Source organism: Pyrus communis, chromosome 1 (assembly GCF_041283825.1).
Source record: "Pyrus communis isolate YQ-2024b chromosome 1, ASM4128382v1, whole genome shotgun sequence".
Lineage (NCBI taxonomy): Eukaryota > Viridiplantae > Streptophyta > Magnoliopsida > Rosales > Rosaceae > Pyrus > Pyrus communis.
Genome location: NC_142565.1, coordinates 16,625,001 through 16,634,777, shown reverse-complemented (window position 1 = coordinate 16,634,777; position 9,777 = coordinate 16,625,001). Strand labels below are relative to the sequence as shown.

Below are 9,777 nucleotides of genomic sequence, written 5' to 3'. Positions count from 1 at the left end.
TAATACTGTATTGGCCAGAGACAGAAAATTTTAGCCCTACAATATTTATTAAAATTTTAATTTTTTGAAAGGCTAAACTGGTTGGAGATGGCAAAAGGGAAGTTATTTCCCTGCACTTCCTTTTGATCTTATGCATTTCTTCATTTAATTATGTCCATTGATTCACCTATCCTTTGTTCCACCCATTGTCTTAAAATAAAAGAAAATAAAAAATATGGAATGAAAGAGGCCAAAATGGGAGTTTAGAAATCACTCTCTTTGTAATCCATCAACTGCTCCAAACAAAACATTAAAAACAAAAAATAAATGAATAATCCAAATCCAAGTTCCAAGGCCTGAAAGGGACTTACCTACAAGGGTGATGCCACTATGGCGGTAATCTAAAACAATACCACTTTGTCATTCATTTGAACTTTCGAACAAGTGTAGCACATATTTTGTCTCTTTAATAAGGATGACTACAACAGTGTCAGCAATGAGAGAGCAGCTAAGCCAAGCAATGAGGTATTTCTCCAAAATTTTAGACTTATAGACCCAACATAAGCAAATTTAGAAATTCAAGACAAAAGCTATGGTCTCAGCAGCAACATTTTTTTTTTGTTTTGAACAAACGATAGTATCTACACTAAGGGGGTGGGGGAGTGGACTAAGCCCAGGCTTGCCATAATATTGTGGTTCAACTTTGCCTTTGACGAGAATCAAACATAAGACCTCTCACTTACAAGTGAATAGGAAAACCACAAAACCGTAGTATTAAGTGTTTGGTCTCAGCAACAACATATCTCTACATAATAAAGCAATCCAAAAGATTTGGCAGAGGATCTTTATTGCATCATAGATGGTCCTGTTGCCATAGACATGAATTAAGACACCTTTGGCTACTTTTCATGGTTAGATAAAATTCGAGTAATATGTCATAAAACCTACTTTTATAGTTGTTAGAACTCAAATCAGGAACACACTATTCTTTTCAATTGTTTCGATCACAGAAAATAAACATGTTCATTAATACAAATCGTCCCAAGTTCCACAAAGGAAAAGCTATATGTATACATAAAATGTAAGGTAGGAGGTAGAACAAAATTGGTGAGGCTATAACAACGTGGATGGGATACATCTCCATTTATGTATGTATGATTATGGATTCCTCTCTCAATTTGTATTGAACAATGAAATCTTAGTTTTGGGAAAGTCAGGAGATGTAAGGATTTAATGGGTTTCTATCTATTTGCCCGGCAGTGGTGTCACTAGTAGGAAAAACTATTTGTGTGACAGATGTTTGGGAGACAAAGCAAAATTCGTCGTGCAAGTGTGTTTTGCGCATGAAACAATAAAAACATCGCGAAAGAATGGTGGTACTTTGCGCGACGCATACCTTTGTCACGGAACACAGTTTGCATGATGAAAAAAAGATACTCGTTGCGCATAGTCAGTAAGAAAACCGCTGGTAATTTTTTTTTTTTGGCGCAAAAAAAATGCGCGATGAAGTTTTTCCTGCGGAAATCTTGGGCGACAAAGGCATCGTCACTCAAAGTTCGTTGAGTTTTTGGGTCAGAGCATTCAATGCATGCGAATTAGCAGAACACTGGTGCGACAAAGCCTTTGTCGTGCAAAGTCCAGTTAGTTTTTGAGTTAGAGCATTCAATGCATGTGAATCAGAGGAATCAATACTATATTTGGTGCAGATGTTTGTGCGACAAAGGCTTCATCGTGCAAAGTCCCTAACCTTCCTATAAATATGCTCTTCTGCTCTCCTTATTCTTCACAATTTTGTTTGTGCTCAAATGGAGGATAAAAATTGGGAGCAGAGCATGCCCTCTGGGCCCTATGATATGAGGCTATATGTGGAGTTTGCGCATGCGATTGGTGTAGCAATGAAGAATAATTGTCCTACTGCTGAGTGGCGTTCTTGGAAATACGTGCCGGAGAATGTGAAAAAGGCAATGATGGATCAATTATTAGTAAGTGTGACAAATGTTGAAAATAATTAATTTTGTGAAAATTTTTGTTATATGTTGGAATTAATTATTTGTATATATGTGTAACAGTGTAACTATACTCTTGATGATACGAACGAAGAGTTGATGAAATTGATGGAGGAGGTGTTGAAAGGGTGTTACAAGTGGTGGATTTATGACGTGGAGTGGAATGCAGGACCAGCGAAACAGTAGTTTTAAATTTATGTTTTTTAGGACAATATTTAATTTTAAGGTTTTTTATTTTATTTTTATATAGGTTACATATTTGGACTTAATTAGGCTTTAATTCATGTTTCGTTGTTTAAATAATTGCATGGATTAATTCAATTAATTTAAGTTTTTAATTATTTTTAGAATAAATATTATAACTGAATATTTGTTTGTAATTATGAAGTTTACGTAAATATAGATACTAAAGATCTATGTTTACGTAAACTTCATAATTACAATCAATTACGTTCGTCGTGCACAATATTTAGTGACGAAAGTTTCGTCGCACAAAGGGTGGAAAAAACGTGGATAAATTTACCGCCATATTTCGAATCTATATGTTTGCTCGACGAAACATTTGTCATGTTAGGTGATAAAACCTTGAGCGACAAAGGGTTCATCACACAAAGGTCATTCAATTTTTGGGTCAGAACATTCAGTGCATGTGAATCAAGGGAATCAAAACCATATTTACTGCATATGTTTGCACGACAATGGCTTCGTTGCACAAAGTCCCTAACCTTCCTATAAATATGCACTTCTGCTCTATTTATTCTTCATAGTTTGTTTCGGAAACACTTTACAATTTTGTAGATTATAATCAATTTGTCCTTTGATTGTTGGTACAATGGTCGATGGTGGTGCACATTTGTCAAAGACAATGGATGGCAAAGGTTCTGGAAAAAGTTTGCGTTGTAAATTTTTCATTTTGTATAAAGTTTTTATTTAGCTTAAGTATTATAAATATATAATTTGTTGATAAACAAGAAGAAAAGAGTTGCGGCATGGGTCCGACACACTTATGGTGGGAGCTGTTACTGAATCACTGCTGACGAATTAGTAGGGGTTGTGAAGTCAGATATGCACGCTAGCTTTTGGTTTAATGTTGGAGTATTGGTGCGTGACAAATGTGTTGCAGATTGGCAGTTGGCCACCTCCCCGATTAATGTCTAGTCATTTAAAAATTAAGAAAGAGCGCCTAGGCCTACTGAGGCGCCCCCTAGACTGCCTAGGCACCCGCCTAGCCCGCCCAAACCCTCCTATACACCCGCCTAGGTTGTGACTCACTTAGACAGAAAATACAAAACTTTCATTTTACATTTTATTTTTTCAATAAATTGTAAAAGACTTGTTGAATACTTAAAGGAACACACATTATATACTTGTTATCCATGTTTTCATTGTGTTCCAATAGCTCATAATATATATGTCATTCCATTCTGTAGTTTATGATCAAAATCATATATATTTTAAATATAAACAAACACTTGTTTACATGAAATATAATATATTTAATTAAATCCGTCTAGTCCACCTAGGCGCCCGCCTAGACCTCACCTAGTCGCCCGACTAGTGCTTAGCATCTTTTAGAACCTTGGTCTTGAAGGTCCATCCCCTAGGAGTTGAAGATGTGATAGGAACATATTTATGCGATTTTGTTAGCTTATTTCTTTGCATTTACTTAGTTAGTTTCTATTTATTATAGTAATTTAAGCTATTTTCGTGTGTTTGTACGTCCAATTGGCAAATGTGACAAAAAAGGGCAAAATGGAGCAATTTGGAGCAGTTTTGGACTTGGATTGGATAACATGCGTGGGGAGCACTTAGGATGGATGTTTTTGGTGGTCAAATGAGGCTAGGAATGTGCTACAATCTGGAAGAATTAGGATTGAGGCTTGGAAGACAAGGAATCAGAAATTAAAGGGAAACCTTATCCAACCTTATCCTTAACAAACCTTATCTCATCCTATCCTAATCCTACTTTACCTTATCTCCAGCTACAAGGGGGATTCCTTATCACAGTAAACCACTTCCTATCTAATTTAAGGAGTCCTAAAACAATGCAAATAATTCAATCCTTTTCCACCACAAAGTAGGCTGTGCCCTAGCCCTATAAATACAAGTTATTGCTGCAGCTTTCAAGGGGGGAGATTGTGCCATACCTACCATTCATCCATTGAAGTTGCTGGAATTTTTCAGAGTTCTTTCTATCCTTGTTTAGTTTCAATGTTTATTTTAGATTGTTTTTCAGTTATGTTGAACATGTGTAACTAAATTTCTTTTTAGCTAGAGGTGAATTCAAAGCCATGATCATATGTTTTATATGAATTGATTACATCCAGTTATTGTTTCATAAAACATGAATGTGATTTACTTATCTGTTTTATAGAAAACTTATTCTTGTATGTTTATTAAGGGTGCACACCTAGTTTGCATGCAGGGATTTGATGCTAGAATATAAGGAAATTTCACCTAATCGTTATGAATTTATATTTACAAGTAGTAAAAGTCGCTAGTCATGGTTGAGTTAGGTAAATTCTTGGCAAGAGTATCATGCTTTTCATAGTTACGAATGTCTTGTCAATGTTATGATTTTCACAAAACTTAATGATCTTTAATATGTATCTCTATTATGTTGTTCATGTAGGGAACTTGATAAGAATAATTTGATTGCGTCGTTGAGTCCAATTCAATGAAATTAGGAAAATCTGAGAGTTAATTAGTGCTGTTCACGATTAATTTGGGGCATTGTTATTCATGGTTTATAGGAATAATAACTGGAAATCGATTTGTATGCATATGGTTCATGTGTGGAGAAGAATCCTCTAGCTAGCCTTTCACCAAATTTTCATTTGTACTTTACTTTGTTTGATGCAATTTACTTTAGTTTCTTAAATTTGTCCAAAACCCCCCATTAGTTCTTATTTGTGTTAGTTTAACTTAGTTTTCAGTTTTATAAGTTTAGTTTGTGTTGATTAGCATCCCTTCTAATCCCTGGAATAGAACGATCCCTACTTGCTCATACTACAATTCCATAATTTATAGGGTTTAATTTGTGTGTTAGTTTCTACCACATCAAATTTTGGCGCCGTTGCTGAGGATTAGTAAAATTGCTAATCACTCTGTGTTTTTGTTTATTTGACTTTTGATATTTGATTTGGTTTTATTTGTTTGATTTCAGGTACTAAGGAAGCAAGAAATGGCAATTGCTAATTTTCAAGCTCAAATGGCGAATCTTACTTCTATTATGTCGCAGTATATCAAAAGGTCCACAATGCAAAGTATCCCTACATTTGGTGTGTCCTATAGGCAAGGATATCAAACTAATCAACATCCTCAATTGATTGAGATTGGTGGTTGGGATAGTGTCAATGTTTGGGGTTATCAAGGCCATAACCAATCAAGGAATGACTTGTTTTCAAACGCTTACAATCCAGGTGGGAGAGATCATTCAAATTTTATGTGGTGGGAACCTCAACAAGTTCAACAAGAAGGATATTGGCAGCCATCTGAGGAGTTTTATTTAAGACCTATGCAGCCACCACAAACTCCCCCAATACAATCCCCACCAAATTTAGGTTCGTCAATGGATTATGGTAAAAAATTTCAAACACTAACTTCTTTGACTCAGGGTTTACAAGATCAAGCTAAAGAGATGGGGGACGTGAAGAATCAAATTGGACAGATCGTAGAATTTATGGGACAAATTTGAGAACAAAGCAAACTCTCCAACTCAACTATTGTCAATTCAACATGAGACTTTGAAATCACTGAAGCTATCACTTTAAGAAGTGGTATGGAGGTTGCAGGTGATATAAAAACATCCAAACAAAGCCAAAAAGAGAACAAAGAGCTCCTGTCCGAAAAGGAGGAAGAAGACTCAGCCACGACAAGCTCAGAAGAGGCCCTGTCACAGCACTCAATCATCTCTAATCCTATTGCCACAACTACCCTGGTTCCACCACCATCCAATTCTAGTAAGTTTGTTCCGAATTCAATTCTTTCTAACCTTATGCCACCAAATGTCTTTATTCCTTGCAGGTTCTTGCAATCCAAGAAAGATGAGGGAAAGAAAGACATCTTCAAAACTTTTCCAAAGGTGCAAAGTAATATCTCACTTCTTGGTACAATAAAGCAAGTTCCAGAGTGTGCTGAATTTTTTAAAGAGCTTTGTACAACAAGAAGAAAGATTCAAGAGAAAGAAGTGGCTTGGAAATATCTAGAATTCATCAAAGAGGATGTACTTGAGACAACCATCCCCGAAGAAGTTGGATTTTATGACATGGGACAAGTCACTGCCCTCACACCAAATCTAGCCGAGAGCAACATTCCTGAAACTTTCGAAGAAGTGTATGTCCTAGAGTTCTTGTCGTAGCAGATAGGTAAGCTACCTCCTCAAATTTCAATTTCGTTTTCTACTAACATGTTGTTGATTTCAATGATTCAGGCACCCAATCTAGAATTTAAACCATTACCGGATCATTTCAAGTATCACCTTCCATTCAAAGATCAACTCCATGTCGTAGGCCATAGTGAGGATTAAATGGAGGTGTTGTCCGGCTGGAAGACGTTAAAGCAAGCGCTTCTTGGGAAGCAACCCATGTATTCAAACAAAGAGACATTGAAATTTCCGGCTCCTACAACCAGATTTGCTCTCTTTTACCCTTCTTTTTATTGTTTTTACTTTGCCATGATTGTCTTGTTTGCTAGTTATCTTTTATTGCTTTCTTGTTTAAGTTTATTTTTGAAACATTGAGGACAATGTTTGGTTTAAGTGTGGGTGAGAGGGGGTAAACAGATTGCTTTTCATGACATATTTTCGAATTTCATGACCTATCACTGCTAATATTGTTATTCACTATTTTAAAGTGTTAATTGTGTGTTAAAAAAAATTCCAAAAATAAAATTTGAAAAAAGCTTGAGAAAATACCAAAAAGAGTCGTTTTTGTTGCTTGTTTGTGTTTTAGGGTACCTTCCAACACAATGATGAGAATTTGATTTTTAATGCATGACTGTTAAAGAAAGTTACAAACATAGGTGAAAGTTTGATATGCTCTTTGGTTAATACTTAGTTATAGTTGTCATTTACGAATTCACATGTAATCACAAAAAGAAAAAAAATCAGTTTTTGTAACATACTTGAAGGAAGAAACTCAAACTAACGCTACAATCCTATGAGACTTGAGCCTATTCTTTGTTTGGAGAATTATTAATCTATGATATTCTTGCTTTCTAAAGTCGTTGCATAATCCCATTATTTCTTTACTTGGTTGCTACTTAGAATGCTTTTTCATCATTATTTTCATCATTTTAGTTCCAAATACTAGAACTCATGTCTGTTTGATTCAAAGCATAAAATTGATTGCATAACAAATAACAAGATGAAGTTGTTTAGTTACCACCAGAGCCAAAAAGCCTTATCCCTTGCATATGTATTGTAGGTTTAAACCCCTTTGAGCCTTATTTAGCCTATTTTCGTTGTTAGCCTGCATTATCCCTACTTAGCCTAGTATAGGAATATCCATACCCTTTTTCTTAAAGAATAGTGAAGCATGACTTATTGGGAATTCCTTTTGATCTACGATTTGCAGAAAAACAAGTGTGGGGGAAGAATTTTTTCTTTTGAATCCAATGAAGTAGTGTGTATGCTTCAAAGAAAAGAAAAGAAAGGAAAAAAAAAAAAAAAAAAAAAGAGGTTGGAAAGAAGTGAGAATGAGTTCATAAGTGTTGGTTGCTGAAGAATGGTCCAAAAATGTGAATCTGATCCTAAATGTTCTACGAATCTTCCTCTTGTGTTTTAAATTGGGTGTTGCAATAAAAAGGTTGAATTCTAAGTGTCGATTTCATTACTTTGCTTACTATCACTTTAAGAACCTTTTTTTATCCTTAACCTTTCTTTGTTAGCCAATACCTTAGCCCCATTACAACCCCTAGACTTCTATCTTGATTGATATGTGTTTCAATATGTGGAGTTTGAAATTGGTACGAGCATATGGAATCCTTGGTTCTTGCTTCTAAGTAGTGGCATTTCATTCATGAGATCATATACATGTTTGTATTAATAATTCCAGAAGTACCTTCTTTTATATAACATATGTGAGTGCTAGTCTACATGTTTACATCAATCTTCTCACATATACGTAGTATAGGGAGTGTAGTCAGAAAATCTGTGTGAAATGTTGTTTTAATTGATTAAATGCGAACTAGTGAGTGGTTACTGCGGTTAAGTATATGCTTAAAAGTAAGGATGGCTAAAATCTTTGTAAATAGTGATTTTTAACATGTCATGTTTCATTGGAAATCCCTAAGGCAATTGTTGGATGGTTTAGGTTTTGTTTTGTTTTTGTTTTGCTCGGGGACTAGCAAAAGCTAAGTGTGGGGGAATTTGCTAGGAGAATATTTATGCGATTTTGTTAGCTTATTTCTTTGCATTTACTTAGTTAGTTTCTATTTATTATAGTGATTTAAGTTATTTTTGTGTGTTTGTAGGTCCAACTAGCAAAGGTGACAAAAAAAGGGCAATTTGGAGCAGTTTTGGACTTGGATTGGATAGCATGTGTGGGGAGCACTTGGGATGGACGTTTTTGGTGGTCAATTGAGGCTAGGAATGTGCTACAATATGGAAGAATTAGGATTGAGGCTTGGAAGACAAGGAATCAGAAATTAAAGGGAAACCTCATCCAATCTTATCTTATCCAACCTTATCCTTAACAAAACTTATCTTATCCTATCATAATCCTACTTTACCTTATCTCCAGCTGCAAGGGGGATTCCTTATCACATTAAACCACTTCCTATCTGATTTAAGGAGTCCTAAAACAATGCAAACAACTCAACCCTTTTCCACACAAAGTAGGTCATGCCCTAGCCCTATAAATACAAGTTATTGCTGCAGCTTTCAAGGGGGGGGGATTGTGCCATACCTACCTTTCATCCATTGAAGTTGCTGGAATTTTTCAAAGTTCTTTCTATCCTTATTTAGTTTCAATGTTTATTTTAGATTGTTTTTCAGTTATGTTGAACATGCGTAACTAAATTTCTTTTAAGCTAGAGGTGAATTTGAAGCCATGATCATATGTTTTATATGAATATATTGTTTCATAAAACATGAATGCGATTTACTTATCTGTTTTTAAAAAACTTATTCTTGTATGTTTATTAAGGGTGCACACTTTGTTTGCATGCAGGGATTTGATGCTAGAATATAAGGGAATTTCACCTAATCGTTATGAACTTATATTTACAAGTAGTAAAAGTCACTAATCATGATTGAGTTAAGTAAATTCTTGGCAGGGGTATCATGCTTTTTATAGTTACGAATACCTTGTCAATGCTTATGATTTCACAGAATTTAATGATCTTTGATATGTATATCTATTATGCTGTTCATATAGGGAGCTTGATAAGAATAATTTGATTGTATCGCGGAGTCCAATTCAATGAAATTAGGAAAATCTGAGAGTCAATTAGTGTTGTTTACGATTAATTTGGGGCATTGTCATTCATGGTTTATAGGAATAATAACTAGAAATCGATTTATATGCATATGGTTCATGTGTGGAGAAGAATACTCTAGCTAGCCTTTCACCCAATTTTCATGCATACTTTACTTTGTTTGATGCAATTTACTTTAGTTTCTTAAATTCGTCCAAAAACCCCTTTAGTTCTTATTTGTGTTAGTTTAACTTAGTTTTCAGTTTTAGAAGTTTAGCTTGTGTTGATTAGCATCCCTTATAATCCTTGGAATAGAACGATCTCTACTTGCTCATACTACAATTGCATAATTTATAGGGTTTAATTTGTGTGT

General features: G+C 34.9%; 1 pseudogene; it reads left to right on the top strand.

Moving 5' to 3' along the window:
* The first annotated feature begins 5,556 nt into the window (after positions 1-5,556).
* LOC148699271 (uncharacterized) lies at positions 5,557-6,513 on the top strand (annotated as a pseudogene).
* Positions 6,514-9,777: the final 3,264 nt, after the last annotated feature.